At 42.0% G+C, this 16913-nt stretch overlaps 3 protein-coding genes across 8 annotated transcripts in view; 1 reads left to right on the plus strand and 2 right to left on the minus strand.

Moving 5' to 3' along the window:
• The window catches only part of LAMB3 (laminin subunit beta 3), an 82269-nt gene extending 76258 nt beyond the window's left edge, over window positions 1–6011 (minus strand). Inside the window, exon 1 of the mRNA XM_081489632.1 lies at window positions 5869–6011. The gene's annotated coding sequence lies outside the window, so the exon portion shown is untranslated. The remainder of the gene's footprint in view (window positions 1–5868) is intronic.
• The window catches only part of HSD11B1 (hydroxysteroid 11-beta dehydrogenase 1), a 66881-nt gene that overhangs the window by 66 nt on the left and 49902 nt on the right, over window positions 1–16913 (plus strand). For 2 of the 6 annotated variants that reach the window (XM_081489683.1, XM_081489682.1), the window contains exon 1: window positions 6063–6187. The exons of 3 other annotated variants lie outside the window; for them this stretch is intronic. The gene's annotated coding sequence lies outside the window, so the exon portion shown is untranslated. Of the gene's footprint in view, window positions 1–2894; window positions 3012–6062; window positions 6188–16913 lie in introns of those variants that run through there. One more of the 6 variants, XM_081489684.1, reaches the window with a different exon arrangement.
• The window catches only part of C5H1orf74 (chromosome 5 C1orf74 homolog), a 111231-nt gene continuing 94321 nt past the window's right edge, over window positions 4–16913 (minus strand). The window contains exons 5-6 of the mRNA XM_081489686.1: window positions 5869–6042; window positions 4–1731 (exon numbers count right to left, since the gene is read on the minus strand). The gene's annotated coding sequence lies outside the window, so the exon portion shown is untranslated. The remainder of the gene's footprint in view (window positions 1732–5868; window positions 6043–16913) is intronic.

Genomic DNA, 16913 nt, shown 5'->3' on the forward strand with positions numbered 1-16913 from the left:
TCGTTTATTTTCATTTTTATTGTCATTACTCTAGGAGGTGGATCAGAAAAGACCTTCCTTCAATTTATGTCAGAGTATTTTGCCTATGTTTTCCTCTAAGAGTTTTATATTGTCCAACCTTACATTTAACTCTTTAAACCATTTTGAATGTGTTTTTGTGTATGGTGTTAAAGAGCGTTCTAATTTAATTCTTCTACATTTAGTTGTCCAGTTTTCCCAGCACCACTTATTGAAGAGGGTGTCTTTTCTCCATTGTATGTTCTTGCCTCCTTTGTTAGGGATTAGGTGACCATAGGTGCATGGGTTTATCTCTGAGTATCTATTCTATACCACTGAGCTCTATTTCTGATTTCTGCCAGAACCATGCTGCCTTGGTTACTATAGATCTGTAGTACAGTCTGAAGTTGGAGAACCTGATGCCTCCAGCTCCATTTTTCTTTCTCAAGATTCTTTGGCTATTGGGGGTATTTTGTATTTTCTTACAAATTGTCAAAACTTTTGTTCCAAGTCTGTGAAAAACACCATTGGTAATTTGATAAGGATTGCATTGAACTTGTAGATTGCTTTGGGTAGTATAATCATTTTGACAATATTGATTCTACCCATCCAAGAACTTGGTATATCTCTCCATCTGTTGGTGTCATCTTTGATTTCTCTCATCAGTATTTTATAGTTTTATGAGTACAGGTCTTTTGCCTCCTTGTTCTGGTTGTTATTCAGTCGCTAAGTCATGTATCCAATTCTTTGCGACCACATGGACTGCAGTATGCCAGGCCTTCCTGTCCCTCACAATCTCCAGGAGTTTGCCCAAGTTCATACCCATTGAATCCATGATGCCATCAAACCATCTCATTCTCTGTCACCTCTTCTCCTTTTGCCTTCAATCTTTCCCAGCATGAGGGTCTTCTCCAGTAAGTCAGCTCTTCACATCAGGTAGCCAAAGTATTGGAGCTTCAGCTTCAGAATCAGTCCTTCCAATGAGTATTCAGGGTTGATTTCCCTTAGGATTGACCAGTTTAATCTCCTTACTGTCCAAGGGACTCTCAAGAGTCTTCTCCAGCACCACAATTTGAAAGCATCAATTCTTCAGCGTTCAGCCTTGTTTATGGTCCAGTTCTCACATCTGTACATGACTAATGGAAAAACCATACCTTTAACTATACTGACCTTCATTGGCAAAGTGCTGTCTTTGCTTTTTAATATGCTAAGTTTGTTATAGCTTTCCTTCCAAAAAGCAAGTGTCTTTTAATTTCATGGATACAGTCACCATCTGCAGTGATTTTGGAGCCCCCAAAATAAAATCTGTCACTGTTTCCACTTTTTCCCCATCTATTTGCCAGGAAGTAATGGGACCGGATGTCATGATCTTAGCTTTTTGAATGTTGAGTTTTAAACCAGCTTTTCACTCTCCTCCTTCAACCTCATCAAGAGGCTCTTTAGTTCCTCTTCACTTTCTGCCACTAGAGTGGTATTATCTGCATATCTGAGGTTGTTGATATTTCTCCCAGCAATCTTGATTCCAGCTTGGAACTGGAATCCAGCCTGGCATTTCACATGATGTACTCTGCATATAAATTAAATAAATAGGGTGACAATATACAGTCTTATCATACTCCTTTCCCAACTTTGAACCAGTCAGTCGTTCCATGTCTGGGTCTAACTGTTGCTTCTCGACTCCGCATACAGGTTTCTCAGGAGACAGGTAAGGTGGTATCCATGAAGGGGAAAAACCTGCTTAGATCAGAGTAATTTGAGCAGATTAAAGTCCAGAAGCCCTGTCACATACAGAATAATTGAATAGATATAGATAAAATACAGTAGTGTCACATAAAAATCACTTTCAAATATTTGAAGGGCTGCCATATTGGTCCAACAAAATCCGATAAAATACACTTGTTTTATATGGCTTGAAAAATGCAGAACTAAAACTAGCAAGCAGGCATACAAGGAAGAAGATCATAAGTCATTAAGAAATCAGAGTAATTCAAAACATAATGAGTTGCCTTGTGATATATATTAAGCTCCCCTTTACTAAAAATGCCCAAGCAAAGGATGCAAAGGATGGTACAAACTGCACAGGAGATTTCTAAACTTGGAGGGAGGTTAGTTATATGATTTCTGAGGTCCCATTCAGTTATATGATGCTAGAATTCTGTTTGATATAACCACAAAATAAGGAATGTATTTCCCATCCCAGCCTGCTTCTCTAGAAACCACTCTCCTTCTCTATGCTTTCAACACTTCTTTGTTCTTTTTCTTAGCATATTGACAAATACTTTCTTTCTTGCTGGATGACTATTAAAAGTAATGAATTTAACTAAAAATAAATGATTTCCTGATTAAATTTGCTTAATTTAAAAACAATTTCCTGATTAAGTTTACTTAACTAAAGCTCTTGTCTCTTAGAAAATACCTTAACCTCATAGTTGAATCTAATTTTCCTCAAAGTTAGTCCTAGTGAAACACTTATTAGTCACCTTGCTCTTTACAAGACACCACAAAACAAAAGTAATATATATACATGCTGCTGCTGCTGCTATTAATATAAATATATATATATATACAGAATTTTGTGCTAATATCAGATGTGAACTTGTACTATGTTCTAGTGAAAACAAATAGCAGATATTAACTGCACAAACACTTAAAAGTTTCACACTGTCTTAGGGAAAATTTGATTGTTATTTAATTATGGTAAACAGAACCAAGTATTAAATCCACTGGCTCCATAAATCATGACTCCCCTCAGGTAACACACTTTTTCAAGCCAGCCAATCAGTAACAGTCCCTCACTTCTGACAGTCACTTAACCAGGAACTGACTCACCCCATAAATATATTTCTGAGTGCCAACCAATCAACAAATAAATGTGCTGCTACAGATGAGGTCAGCCCACTTATGTCTGGGAAAGTACACCAAACTCTGAATTTCATGCTTTCTCAAAAACCAAAAGATACACTTACTAGGTTCATCGTGTCCAAACTCTACTTGTCCTTCAGATCTGCTTCTAGGTAAGTCAGTCTCAACAATAATCTGAATTTGACTGGTTTCACTGAGGTCTCGCTGCTTCTATAATTTCTAATCAAGTGTGTCTTTGTATAAAATCATTAGATCTCAGTCTTTGTGTAAAGGAATTAGAAATATTAGTTTACAGGTGCCCATTTTGGTAAATACTTATACCAGGGTCTTTGTATAAGGTCATTAGACATTTTATCTGAAAGGTATGTGGTGTGTGTATCCTCAGTTGCGCAGTCGTGTCTGACTCTTTGTGATCCCATGGACTTGTAGCCCACCAGGCTTCTCTGTCCTTGGAATTTACTATTAAGTAATCAGACATAGGTCTTGTATAAGTTCATTAGACTCTTTTTTTTTTTTGGAGGCATACCTTTTGATAACTGTATTTGCTATGAAACTACTATTCCCCTGCTTCTCACTTTGCTTTTGCTTTTGTTTATCAATATTATCAAGTTTATTTTACATGTTTTTGCTTTGTACTGAAATGCCTTACTTCTGATATACAAGTAAAGATGTGTTCCACATGGAATGGCCCAATAAGTCACCATTCAATCCAAGCTGATCCTTGGGGACAATAGTTGGAACTCCATTAGACTAGTGACCAACTGAGGAAAAGGTAAATGATCAAACTTGGCTTTGGGTTCCCTTCAAAACTTTCATGGGAGCACTCTTTGCTCACCAAGGTGTGAAAGAAGGTCATTTTTTAGTCTATATTCTGGGTGGAAAATTGTCAGGTGGCATGCATGGCCCTTTCCTAACTTTTGCTTAGAAAGGGAATCCAAGATACCTATTCAGAGGCACACATCCTTACTAAATAGCCTTTCTTCGGTTCTTCTACATCAAATCTGCAAACTTCTCTTGGAAGAATTCCAATTCTGCTTTCTTGTTGCACTATAATCCCTACTGTTGTATTTACTTTGATAAAGGGCAAAAATTTTGAGTTTAGAATAACAATAGTCAGCATGGTACTTTTGACATTTCAAAATCAATAAATTAATTCATTTTAGAGGGACACCTAAGTAAATCAGTACATTTAAGAGGAACTCCAGGAATTTAAAGAGTCAGTAGTTTGCTTTGATTAGTATGCTGAGGGCAAAAAAACAAAATTCCAATCCAGCATGGTCTCTTTCAAAGACTAATATTTTCTGAAAGCAACCTTATTTCATTTCTCTCTCTTCCACTCACCTTTCCCTGACCTTCTATAGGAGCCCTTTTTTCAGAGTTTTATTTGAAAAAGAACCAATTACATTATAAATTTGCTAAGCCAGAAGGCAGTCTTAAAGAACTTAAATTTAAAACCCTGGTCTGGAGCCATATTAAGAGTTAAAATTAAGGATTTTCCTAAATCTTAGCAAGCCATATAAAAATTTTTTACATAACTTAGGATTTTATTGGGTACTTGTTGTTCTGGACTTTATCTTTAGCAACTAGCTCAGTAAACTGTTAATCCTTCAGCTGGAGAAAAATATTTAAAAATAGCAAGGTTAAGAAAGGAAAAATCTAAATAACCATGTAATATGAAAAAAGAAAGTGCCTTAAGAAGGCAAGAAAAAAGTAGAAAACATAGCACAAAAGACAATTCCAAAAGCCTTTCTTTTAAAGATACAGTGGACAAAAATTAAAAATAATAAACTAAAAATGAAAACAGACTTCAGGAAATTTTCAAAGAGCATTCTGGAGTAGACCCAACACTTGAAATAAAAGGAGACTTGTCTTTTTCATAGATTTTTTTTTTTTATGAGATCAAACATGAATTAGGAAATTTAATGAGAAAAAAAAATAATTGAAATTCAAACCTGGCAGTTTAGAAAATACCCAGAATGTGACCAGACAGTTTCAGAGAACCTTAGAATGTAAGTAAACTAGAAATCAATAGAACTTAATGGTTCTGCAGATAAAACAACTGGCTTCTGAAAGAAAACTAAGACTAAAATGTCCTCCATCCTTTAAGAATTGGGAGCCTGTAGATAATGATACATGCAGATATTGAAGGAGTAGAAGGATCTTCGGAAGAACCAGTGTTCCTTTTTGGCTAAGAAACAGATGACTATCCAAAGTCTGCCCAAAGATGCTACTACAAGGGAGACATTAGAATGCAACAATTCCAGTCCTTCCTAACTGATGTCCCCAAGTCACAGAGAGATCAGAGTGCAACAACCCTTGTCAATTATACTCCCCACCAGGGCATTTCAGGTCACAACCAGTTTCCAACCCACTGCCTGGCAATAGGCAAGTGTTCATTAATATTTGTTGAATAGAGAATACATACATGGATGAAGAAACTAAACTTTTGTGGACACACTTTTGCCCGTGCCTTAGTCCGAAAGAATGAAAACCTCTGAACTGGGATACGACTCTCCATCATTAGCTGGTGGGAATCAGGCTGGAATTACTGCCCCTGCTTGTGGAGTCCCCAGCCCATGTGCACCCTGTCTGCCCTCTGCCGTCCACGCCACACTTCCTCTGATATGATCACCATAGTGATCTATGAGTCATCTCGATGATTCTTAAGGAGTTGATAATTAAGAAACATGTAGGCACACAGCCTCTCAGAGTACATTCGATTGCTGGTCTCTCATGGTGGGAAAGGAAAATCTGCCCAAACCCAGTTCTTGTTTTGATCCTTTCCCTTGAGGCAAAGCCAGGAATCTGAGAGTGAGTGCTTGCTAAGGGTGAGACAGGGGTTCTGTCTGGCGTGCCTCTGGCAGAGCTAGCAGTAGTAACGGACAGGTGTCCAGGGCAACCACTGCCAGGACCACTTCCAAGCATTCCCACCGTGGGTGGCTGCAGGGGTCCTCTGTCCTTTGGGGAGCCCTGATGCCCAATGCCCAGGACTGGCCCCTTCTGGCTCACCTTTGGGGTTTGACTGCTGGCACCTCCTGGCTGCAAGCTCAGTCCTAGCATAAGGGCCTTCTTCCTTGGCCTGCGTTTCACCTTCTTGTATCAGGTGGCAGACCAGCTGGTTCCAGTTCCAGTTCAGGTCTTCTGACTCCTCCCAGAAACCAACCAACTTCTGAGCAGGAAATCCTGCCCCTCCCCAAAGAGTGGGAAACCACAGAGGAAGAGAGAGATGAAGCAGAAGGGAAGGCAGAGGAGGAGGGAGAGGGAGAAAAAGAAGCAAAAGGAAAAACGAGATCAATAAAAAGAAGTCAAATTTGGTTGAAACCCCAAGGTAAGACTTTTTTAAAATCACAATAATATACAATAGCATCACCATTTGTGTCAGGGCCTAGTCCATAGTAGGTCCTCAAAAAACTGCTGTTGAAATAATGCATCTATTTGGGATAAACTGGAGGGCTTGGCTGAAAGAGACTTCAATGTCAAATGCTGGTCAAAAACAAATAACAAAAAACCCAAAAGAAATGCCTGATGAGCTTTGCAATGTGCAGGAGGGAAAATGTGATAAAACACAGATGGAACCAGATGTCTATTACTGGCACTGAGTACATTCTGATCATTTGGGGACAGAAAGTTAAGTTGGAGCTAAAAGTTGCAAAAATAGTTTTAAAAATTTCTGCATGTTCTGTTGAAATCATACAAAGATTGCAGGTTGTGTTTTGATAAACCAGCTTTAAAGTGATGACAGAGCACAGACACTCAGCTGTATCTTGGGAATTGCTAATAGTGCTGGTATCTGCTTTTTGCGTCCAGTTATCAGCTAGTTTAATATTTTTAATATTGAGATCCAGAGCTTTGAAGAAGGCATGTTTTATCTCAAGGAGTCTTGTTCAAAGGACTAAGGGAGGCCTAAAGTGATCAATCAAAATTCTTTCTGTGCTGTTCATCTATTCCTTAATCCCAGTCCAGCCTGCTGCTCGGGATACTGACCCTCTGAGCCTTAAAAGCATCTGATCAGACAGAATTCAAACGCCATGGTTTCAGGTCCATTAGAGAAAACCTAACAGGAGCAGGAAATAGAATTCCCCACCCTCCACACCCCCATTTACCCAAATCCTCCCTTGCCATCAACAGACAGTACCATCCAGAAGGGTCCAGTCAGTTGAGGGGATTAAAACTGCTAAGCCCACGCTTTGGAAAGTGCTTATAGACGAGGCTGATGTGTTTTCACAACAGTTGGCTTTGAAGAGTCCTGCTCCCCCAAGTTTTCCAACAGAGCTTACCAGTTCAAAGAGACACACTTGAATTATTTTTTTCTTTTAGTGCCAGTAGTTTTCTTTGGGTTCTGTGTGAGTAAATCACAGTCAGAAGCTGAAAGAAGGGCGGGAGAAGTGAGGAAAGATGGAAGGATCTCACTTCTGCTTGCTTGCCAAAATTTGAAAGGAATTGCCTTTCCCTCTTATGTATGATATGAAAATAAAATCCCAAAATCCTAGCTCTTTCTTGATACTAATTTCAGTAGAGCTAAAAAGCTCCATGAATCCAATTTCCGAGCTGGAACAAATCTTAAAGGTAATCTAATTTAATTCCTCTTGTTTGCCAGGTGAGGGAACTGAAGCCAAGACAGGGGCAGGGCCTTGTCCAAGGTCACATATATGTCAATGGAGGAGAGGGAGACTGAACTCAATTATCGTGGTTCCACCCAGGAGCTTTGCAAGAAACTTTATACAAAAGGGCCCCAGACACCCAAGAACTTATAAACAAAGCATCTTCTGATTAAATAAAATAAAATATTCAGTTAAAAGATGCTTAAGTCATCTTTATCTGGCAGAAACAGAAAGAAGGAAACGATTTTAATAGTTAAGATAATAGTTAAGCTTTTCTAGAATCTGTTTTACAACTGTTAGGAAACTGGAGCAAGTAGAAGGGTTTAAGGCAGGTTTGTCATGAAAGAGCTAGAATACTTTACAATCCTACTATTGAGCCAGCATTTTACATATCTTATCTCTTTATATAATCGCATGGTATCCTCCTTTTATTAATACAAATAATTTCTTTTAATTTACTCAAATTCACAGAAAGAAGAAGATATTACGGTTTTTGCATCTTTCATTACTAGTCCCAGCATCATGCTAATGTGAATATTTATAGTTCAGTGACTCAGGCCTCTCCCCAACATGGACCCCTGCTCCAGCCAATTCAATCTACTTGAGGTTACTCTGACATCTCAAGCTATCTCTAGACTCCTTACCTAAACACAGACAGTTCCCTCTGCTTGGTACAGCCTTCCCCCAATTTTTTCATCTCCATTACTTGTACTCATTCTTCAAAACTTAGCCCCAGGGTCACTTCCTTCCAGAAAGCTTTCCCACTGCCTTGGGCTGACTTGACTGCCCTACTCTGTTCCCCGCTAGCACCCTATACACATCATTACACAATTGTGAGCTTAGATTTACTACTGTACTACAGCTAATATTATGGTACTGTGAGCTTTGATTTACTTGCCTACCCTCCTTACACTTAATTACCATCTCCTTGAAAGAAGATACCAGACATTGCTCAGCTTGTACATTCCTGGCACCAAGCACACTGGACATTTACTGGTGCTCAATAAATATCTGGGGGAAAGGATGAGTGAACAAATGAAAGATTCCCCCTTCTTTTCTTCCATTCAAATGACTTAATAAAACATCTCCCTCCCACAGTCTTGATTTTTGGGTATCTTGGGAGAACAGAAGATGGCACTACTATAGGCTTCTCAAAAAAGCCTATCAGGCTACTCAAAAGAGCTTCCTGGGGTTAAACATTCCAATGGAACAAACATTTATTTCTACTCCCTTACAAAGTACACCGATCACAGTAGAATAATGTGCATGCTATACAGGCCAAGGACAAAAGAGAACCAGAATGGACACAACCATGAGCAATGTCAGCACCCTTTCAGAAGATGGAAAGTGGATAGATGAGGGATAAGTGACTTAGCCAACTGGAGACTATTGAAGCCCAACCGCCCCTGGTAGGAGGGCAATGGGAAGCCACAGAGCCCAGGAGAATCTCAGGGATCAGGGCACCAGGAACCTCGATGCAGAGGAAGAGATGGGTCCTCCAAGAAGAAGGAAAATTTATTTTCTGGAGAAATTGGCTAAAGAGGTGCCAGGCTCGGGACGTCAGACACAGCAAAAGGTGGGACGTCAGACACAGCAAAAGGTGGGTTCAGGCATAGAGCAGGAAATAGAGGATGAGAGGAAGCCTCCACACTGAAAGATGAGATTGCCGAGCCCCTTATCTTGACTTAGCTCCCAAAACACACACAGCCCAACTTATATGCCTCTTCATTCTCCTTACTCCAGCCCACCGTAGGCAGAGGAATGAACCATTCCTCCTTGGAGAAACTATACAATCAAAGGGAAAAAAGATTATATATACTAATATTTGAGGGTCAGAAGAAATTACTAACAATAGCCCTTGACAATATTGACATCCCCTCAGAAATTAAAGAAGGCAGTGTGTCCATCAATGAAGATCAAGCAGTCAGTATTTTGTTTTTTGGTTTTTGTTTTTTGTTTTTAAAAAGTAGTCACGAATAGACAGGAGCTTTGTAAAATAAAAATATAACTGGAAATTTAAAAATTAAAATGAGACACTGGAAGATAAAATTGTCAAAATCTCCCAGAAAGTAGGACAGAAAGGTTAAGAGATGAAAATTAGGACAAAAACAATAAGACACTTACAAGATCCAATCCATCCCGAAGCTCCGACATCTTCTAATAAGTCCAAAAAGAGAACACAGAGAAAATGGAGGGGAATATATTAACCAGAAAGATAATTTCTCCAAAATTTCCCATAATGAAAGATTTGAATTTCCATATTGAAAGGACCCAGTGGGTGTTCAACACAATGAACCAAAACAAAACACAAAACTGTCTCCTCAAAGCACACAATTAGGAATGTTAGAACACCAGGGGGAAAAAGGATCCTGAAAGTTCTAGAGAGAAGAAAAACAGCTCAGAAAGCCAGATTAGGAGTCCAAACAGAAATTGAACTTCTCAGTATCCACACTGGAAGCTAGAAACTGAAAGACAATACACCAATGTCTTCCAATTTTGGAAGAAAATAATCCCCAATTTTGAAATCCTTCCTCAGCCAAACAATGAATCAGGAAGAGGGTAAAGTAAGGACGCTGGGGGAGCTGACATCCTGGCCTGTACGTGACCAGGGTCTGGTGGATCAAAGCCCATGCACAAGTGTTCAATGTGAAACAGCACCCCACATTCAGTTCCCTATTATTCATGAGGAAGTAAGCCAAGAAGAGCTGGAGTGGTCAGGTGGATGGTAAAGGGAGGTCCCAGTTACCAGCCTATCAAGCTACTAGTCTGGATTGGAACAGGAAGACCCAGGGCTCCAAAACGAATGTCTCCAAGGGAAAAAATATATAGATTATCCAGCTAATTTGACCAATTTATTTGAGCTGTATTGCTTTTACCAGAGGATTTGGAGAGCATGACAACTGAGTAAACAAACAAAAATGAGACAATTATTAACTCCTGGAGGGTGGGGGTGGGGAATAGAAGAAAACAAACAAAGAAATGCAATCATAGTACATCAGACTGTTGAGCTGCAAAAAATCCGTCATAATAATATGAACACTGACTAATGATTTAATTAAAATTGTGATTTAATAGTGTTAGGAATCTAGCTGGAAGGGAATGAGTATCCGTGTGTGCTGTAAAATAAAATGGCAACTTCTAATATTCCTTAGTGGGAAATCAATAAATAATTTCTAACATTACAAAATCCAGAATGGCAGTAAATGTTTTAAAATATGGAGTTAATCAGAGGAAAGAAATAAGATTTTAAAATGTGGTTGCCCCTGAAAGGGACCTGGGCATGAGGAAGGGAGAAGCAAGGGTTGCTGTTAGCATTATAAGCCTTTTGATGTCATGTGACTTTGTAAACACTATTCCTATATTGTATTAATGAATACAAAAATTACTTGGAAAGGAAAGAAGGGAGAGAGGGGAGTAAAAGAAGGAAAGAAAGAAAGGAAATGACTCAGTCATAACAGCATTCATGGATTACATTCTATTACCACTCAACATGTTGATGGCTGGAGCCATTAAATTCAGTCTCAAACAAGCTCTACTTGAAGTATTTACCTAACTACCCAGAGGTGTTTGCCAGTTTGTTTGTCTAAAGGCTACTTCAGATTCACCTGGGCACTTTGCAAAAATACAGATTCCTGAGTCCCACCCTTGATGGCTCCCATTCAACACGCCTTGGTGGGGCATGGGAATCTGCCCTTAGCTCCCCCAGATTATTCAACTGCACAGCAAGTTTTAGGAATTACTGGACTAAAGCAGAAATTGTGAACGCGTGTAGGGAGGGGTGGGGGGAGTTATGTGATTTTTGTGTGTGTAACTGTTTCTGTGTATATGTTGGTATATTGTGAGACTGTCTTCTTCCTCCCTCCTTCCCTCTTTCATCTTCTTTTATCTTAACCCATAACCCCCTCTGGACTGCTGAAAACACGAGAGAGACCTCATTCCTGAGATTTTAAACCCCAGGAGTCTGTGCTTCCCACGTGGCACAGTGGTAAAGAAGCCACCCCAGGAGTCTGTGCTTCCCAGGTGGCACAGTGGTAAAGAAGCCACCTGCCAGTGCAGGAGACTCGGGTTCAACACCTGAATGGGGATGATACCTTGTAGTAGGAAATGGCAGCCTACTGCAGCATTCTTGCCTGGGGAATCCCATGGACAGACAAGCCTGGGCTATGGTCCCTGGGGTCAGCATGCGGATACGTGGGCAGTCTGTGCTTTCTCTCTCAGCCCTGGAGCTCCCTCTGCTGGCAGAAACCTGTCAAAACTCTTAACCTCCCAAACCTAGAAATTCTCCCTCCATTGCTATAAGGCCCTTTTCCCAGGCTGTTTTCAAGCCCTCAGACTTCATGAATCTCCCATCAGACAGAAAAGGAAAAATTCAACCAACCTGGAAAAGACATCTCGTGCCTTACAGGTGTGACTCTACACAGATCAGGAACAGAGCAAGGGGAGGCAAAAATGAGAATAAAAGTTACATATTGTGCGGCCAAATGTGAGGGAAAGGAGGCCTTAAGGGATTCAACGTCCCACCTTCTTCCTCCCCCACCCTCCAACAGAGATGGACAGACGGAGAAGTCAGATCCATCTGCCTCTCAAAAATCAAACATGGAAGGCAGGAAACATATTAGGCTAAAAGGCTCACTGAATTTAGAAGGAGACTGTGAGAGCTTGACATCCACCCTCACCTCACTTCCTTGAGTCTCCACGTGCCCAGTCATCAGACTCTATCAATCTTACCACTCCAGTGATTCTCTAGCCAGGGACTCTGTTGGATCTTTCTCACAAGCTGAGAATACACTCAGCCCAGCATCTTGTCTGAGACAGAGAAAATACTCAAAAACATTTGAATGAAACCTTAGCTCACTGCTGTCCTAAAAATCAGAACCCTCCTTCACATCTGCACACTCTCCCACCCAAGCTCCTCAAAAGTGCCTCTCCCCCACACTCACTAAACACATTCTTTCTTCATGTACATCCCTCCTCAAGCCACAGCGTTCTGGCCTCAGTGCCTTCAGAACCCTGACAGGCCTCCAGTTCAGTTCAGTTTAGTCATGCAGTCGTGTCCGATTCTTTGCGACACCATGGACTGCAGCACGCCATGCCTCCCTGTCCATCATCAACTCCCAGAGCTTACTCAGACTCATGTCCATTGAGCCGGTGATGCCATCCAACCATCTCATCCTCTGTTGTCCCCTTCTCCTCCTGCCTTCAATCTTTCCCAGCATCAGGGTCTTTTCAAATGAGTCAGTTCTTTGCATCAGGTGGCCACAATATTGGAGTTTCAGCTTCAGCATCAATCCTTCCAATGAATATTCAGGACTGATCTCCTTTAGGATGGACTGGCTGAATCTCCTTGCAGTCCAAGGGACTCTCAAGAGTCTTCTCCAACACCACAGTTCAAAAGCATCAATTCTTCAGCGCTCAGCTTTCTTCACCGTCCAACTCTCACATCCATACATGACCACTGGAAAAACCACAGCCTTGACTAGATGGACCTTTGTTGGCAAAGTAATGTCTCTGCTTTTTAATACGCTGTCTAGGTTGGTCAGCAATTCCTATATCCAGACCCAATCGTCATTTCTCATCCTCCTAGACCTCTCAGAAACGTCCAAGCTGTGACCTCTGGCACCTCATAGAGACCACCCTCCGCCCACCCCAGCCCGCCTCCCTGTTGCCTCAGGACCCCCTGCTCCCTGCTTCTGCTTACCCCTTTCTACCAGTTCTCCTCTCCTGTAACATCCCCCTGTACCCTTCACCCTCTAGATGGGGTGTCATCTACTATGGTTTTAACTTTAGTTTATATGATTTCATTCTCCCAAAGCAATATATCTAGCCTAGACATTTCTCTTGACCTTCAAATACCTAACAAGCATCTTTATCTGTATGTATAAGTCAATTTCCATTAAGCACTCAGAAAATGCTTTCTAGCACCTGACATGTGCCAGCACTGTGCTAAGCATGGGAGATACACTGGCCTCTCAGACCTGTGTGTAATGGGAGAAAAAGACAAATGAGCAACTGTGACTACAAAGTACTGGGAGCTGTGATAAGAGAAACACCTAGTGTTTGGGGAGCGCCTTACATGTCCAAGAGAGGGTGACTTTGAAGGGGAGAAGACCCTGAATGGTAAGAAGGAATAGGGGTAGGAATGGTGAGAGGTTCCTGGGAAAGGATTTCAAACCTTCTAAAGAGCTTACAAAGCTAATGAGTTTGAACTTTAAGAACAATAAGGAGCCATTGAAGAAGAACTGGGTGCATTAAAGCCCACGGGGTGCTTCTACAGTTTTGCCAACAGTCAAGTCTTAATTTGGATGGTAGGCCAATAAGGCTTTTGCTTTATTATTGCCCCATAAGTTATTTATGGCTTCTTCTATTCTTTTGCACATATCAAATGTTTCACAAGCTTTTTTTTTTTTAATGTATCAATGGATTGGAGAAAGTAGGGTAGGCAGAGGAGGCTGCTAAAGCAGAAAGTAGCAGTGATCCGAGTTAGGAGCCTCATAGTGAGGGTGAGGAAATGGTTCTAGAAATATCTAGGCAGTAGAATCGACTGGGCTTGGTGAGAAATGGAATGTGAGAAGATGGAGCTGCTGCTGCTGCTGCTAAGTCGCGTCAGTCGTGTCCGACTCTGTGCGACCCCATAGACAGCAGCCCACCAGGCTCCGCTGTCCCTGGGATTCTCCAGGCAAGAACACTGGAGTGGGTTGCCATTTCCTTCTCCAGTGCATGAAAGGGAAAAGTGAAAGTGAAGTCCGCTCAGTTGTGTCCGACTCTTCATGACCCCATGGACTGCAGCCCGCCAGGCTCCTCCATCTGGAAAGAGAGGAGTAAAGAAGGATTTCCAAGGTTCTGAAGCATTAACTGGGTGGACGGTGAAGTCCTTGACTGAAACACATCACAAAGTCACTAGAGAACAGTTTGGAAGTTTCTTTGAAAGTTAAATATAAATTTACCACATAACCCAGCAATGCCACACAAAGACTTTGACGCCAATGTTCCTAGGAGCACTATTCATCATGGCCAAAAAGTGGAAATTCTAAATGTCTGTGAATCAGTGAATGGGTAAACAAAATGTACTATATCCATACAATGGGATATGATTCAGCAATAAAAAGGAACAAAGTACTGATACATGCTATGACAAGGATGCCAAGATGAGCCTCAAAACAGTCAGTCAAAGAAGTCAGGCACAGAAGATCACATGTTATATGATTCCACTAATATGAGAGACAGAAACTAGATTACTGCTTGGCCAAGCCTGGGGAGAGGGACAGGAAGTAATTGTAAATGGGCAAGAGGAATCTTTAGGGGGTAACAGAAATGTTTTAAAATTGGATTCTTTTGATAGTTTCCCAACTCTGCAAATTTGTTTAAAAAAAAAAACCATTGAATTGTACACTTACGATGAGATACTTTTCTGGTCTATAAATGGTGCTTCCCAAAAGCTGTTTAAAAATAATAATAATCAGATCAGTTTGGGCATGTTGAGCTTGAGGTGTTTAGGAGACATGAAGAGGGAGAGGTTGAGTAAACAGGTGGTTATGCGACCTGCAGCTTAGGATACAAGGCGATACAGGAGAGAGAGATTTTTAATACATATCAAGTTAAAGAAAGCGACCGGAACCACAAGAATGAGGGGAAATGCCCAGAGAAGATAGAGAGAGAGGCAGAGAATGAGGACAGAAGCAAGACCAACCCCAATATTTAAGGGACCCAGACCTCTAAAGAGCGCCTCCTGGTAGAGGAAGCAGTCAGAGAAGAAGGAAGAAAGCCCAGAGAATATCCATGCACAGAATCCAAGGGGAGAAGAGGCTTGGGAGCAGGGGCAAAGCTCCGGAGCTGCAAGCCGCCAGGGGACACAGCCAGACCCAGCACCCCAAAGGCAGCGGGAGAGCGAAGTGTTGATGGAGACGGTGAGGCTAGACTGATGAGCCCGAGGTGGGCAGGTGAACCAGAATGTTCAGCCTAAGGCTGTGAGGGATACAAAGGGCCAGTGAACAGGAAGCGTTCTGGGATGCAACGAGGGTGCAGAGGCTTCGCCTCTGGAAGTAAATGCCAGGACCACCAATTCCAGTGGTCGTGTGGATGGCCTTCGGGGATGTGGTTCCTGCCGGCTTCTCCGGACTGATTTCTCTCCATGTAACCCCACCCCTTGCAATTCAGTGATCCCGCCGTGTGGAATTGTTTACAGTTTCCAAAACACTCCGTTCTCTTCCACACCTCCTTCTCTTTCCTTACATGGCTCCCTCTGCACGGAATGCTCTACAAACCAGCCCTGCTCCTCACCCACGCACCCCTGAAACCCTATCGGCGCTCTCTCCTATGCTTCTTAATTTGCTTGGAGCATTCCCACTCTTGTTCCAATACGGATCAGGGCTGACCTCTCCTCTGAAGCCTTCCCTACCTGCCCATCCCCCACGTGGAAAGGGCTATTTCCTTCTTTACCCCCGCCCCGCCCAGCCACAGACTTCCATCAACAGCACTGACAATACGTTACCCATTTCATTGATTGCCATGTCTGTCTCCTTCTAAGGCTTGGAAAGCATTTTGCTTTTTCATAGGTCACAGGAGCTGATCTGTGGAACGCCCTGAATAAATATTAGTAGATTAAATCACTCAGCCACCATGCATCATGTACCCTTTTCCTCCTTTGCTGTTGGCCCTGTTGGGGGCTGTCTGCGGCTGGGCGGCTGGGTCCTCCTGTGACGAAGGTACACATGGTGTTCTCACCTCTGCTCTAAGTAGCGACTACGATCAAGGATACTTTGTCCATAACCTAAGGTCCAATCTCCCAATGTTCCCAAAGTTCTGGCCACTTCTAGGACTGCCAGGAAAAAGCACAGAACACCCAGTTAAATCTGAATTTCAGATAAAACATGAATAATGTTTTAGCATAAGTATAATCCACGGAATAGTTGAGATTATACAGATCCTAAAATAGGACGTGTTGCCTAACTGCAATTCATATTTAACTGGGTGGCCTGACTTTCTATTTGCTAAATGTGGCAACCCTACTTCTCCCCAGAGGGAAGTGGCCTCCCTCTAACGCTATAGTCACTGGCATCCTAAGAAACCCGCCTGGCAGAGGCTCCTATGCCCACCCGATGTGTTTCCTGAAAACCAGGCTGAACAACCAAGAGAAAACACTGGGCGGGGGGTCCAAAGCTGTGTTGCGACTTTGCTGGTCCGTCCTCTCCACTGTGTGGGCCTCTCTCACCGTGCCTTAGTGCTACCCACGTCTCACCAGACTTTCTGGGGAGTGATTTTCACAGGTACTGTGTGAGGCTTCTGAGAGCTCCAGTGCAAGTTCACATGCCATGGGGCAGGGGAAAACTTGAAAAACTGCAAGTACGACTTGTTTATAGAATTGTCTCTGCCCCGCCCCCACTGAGGGGCGGGGATCAAGCCAAACTCTGGGCCTCATTAGGGTTCCTGTTCTTTCCCAAGAGGCTCTCAGTTCTC

The sequence above is a fragment of the Giraffa tippelskirchi genome, chromosome 5 (assembly GCF_054371585.1).
Source record: "Giraffa tippelskirchi isolate mGirTip1 chromosome 5, T2T-mGirTip1v1.2.pri, whole genome shotgun sequence".
In the NCBI taxonomy this organism is placed as follows: Eukaryota; Metazoa; Chordata; class Mammalia; order Artiodactyla; family Giraffidae; genus Giraffa; species Giraffa tippelskirchi.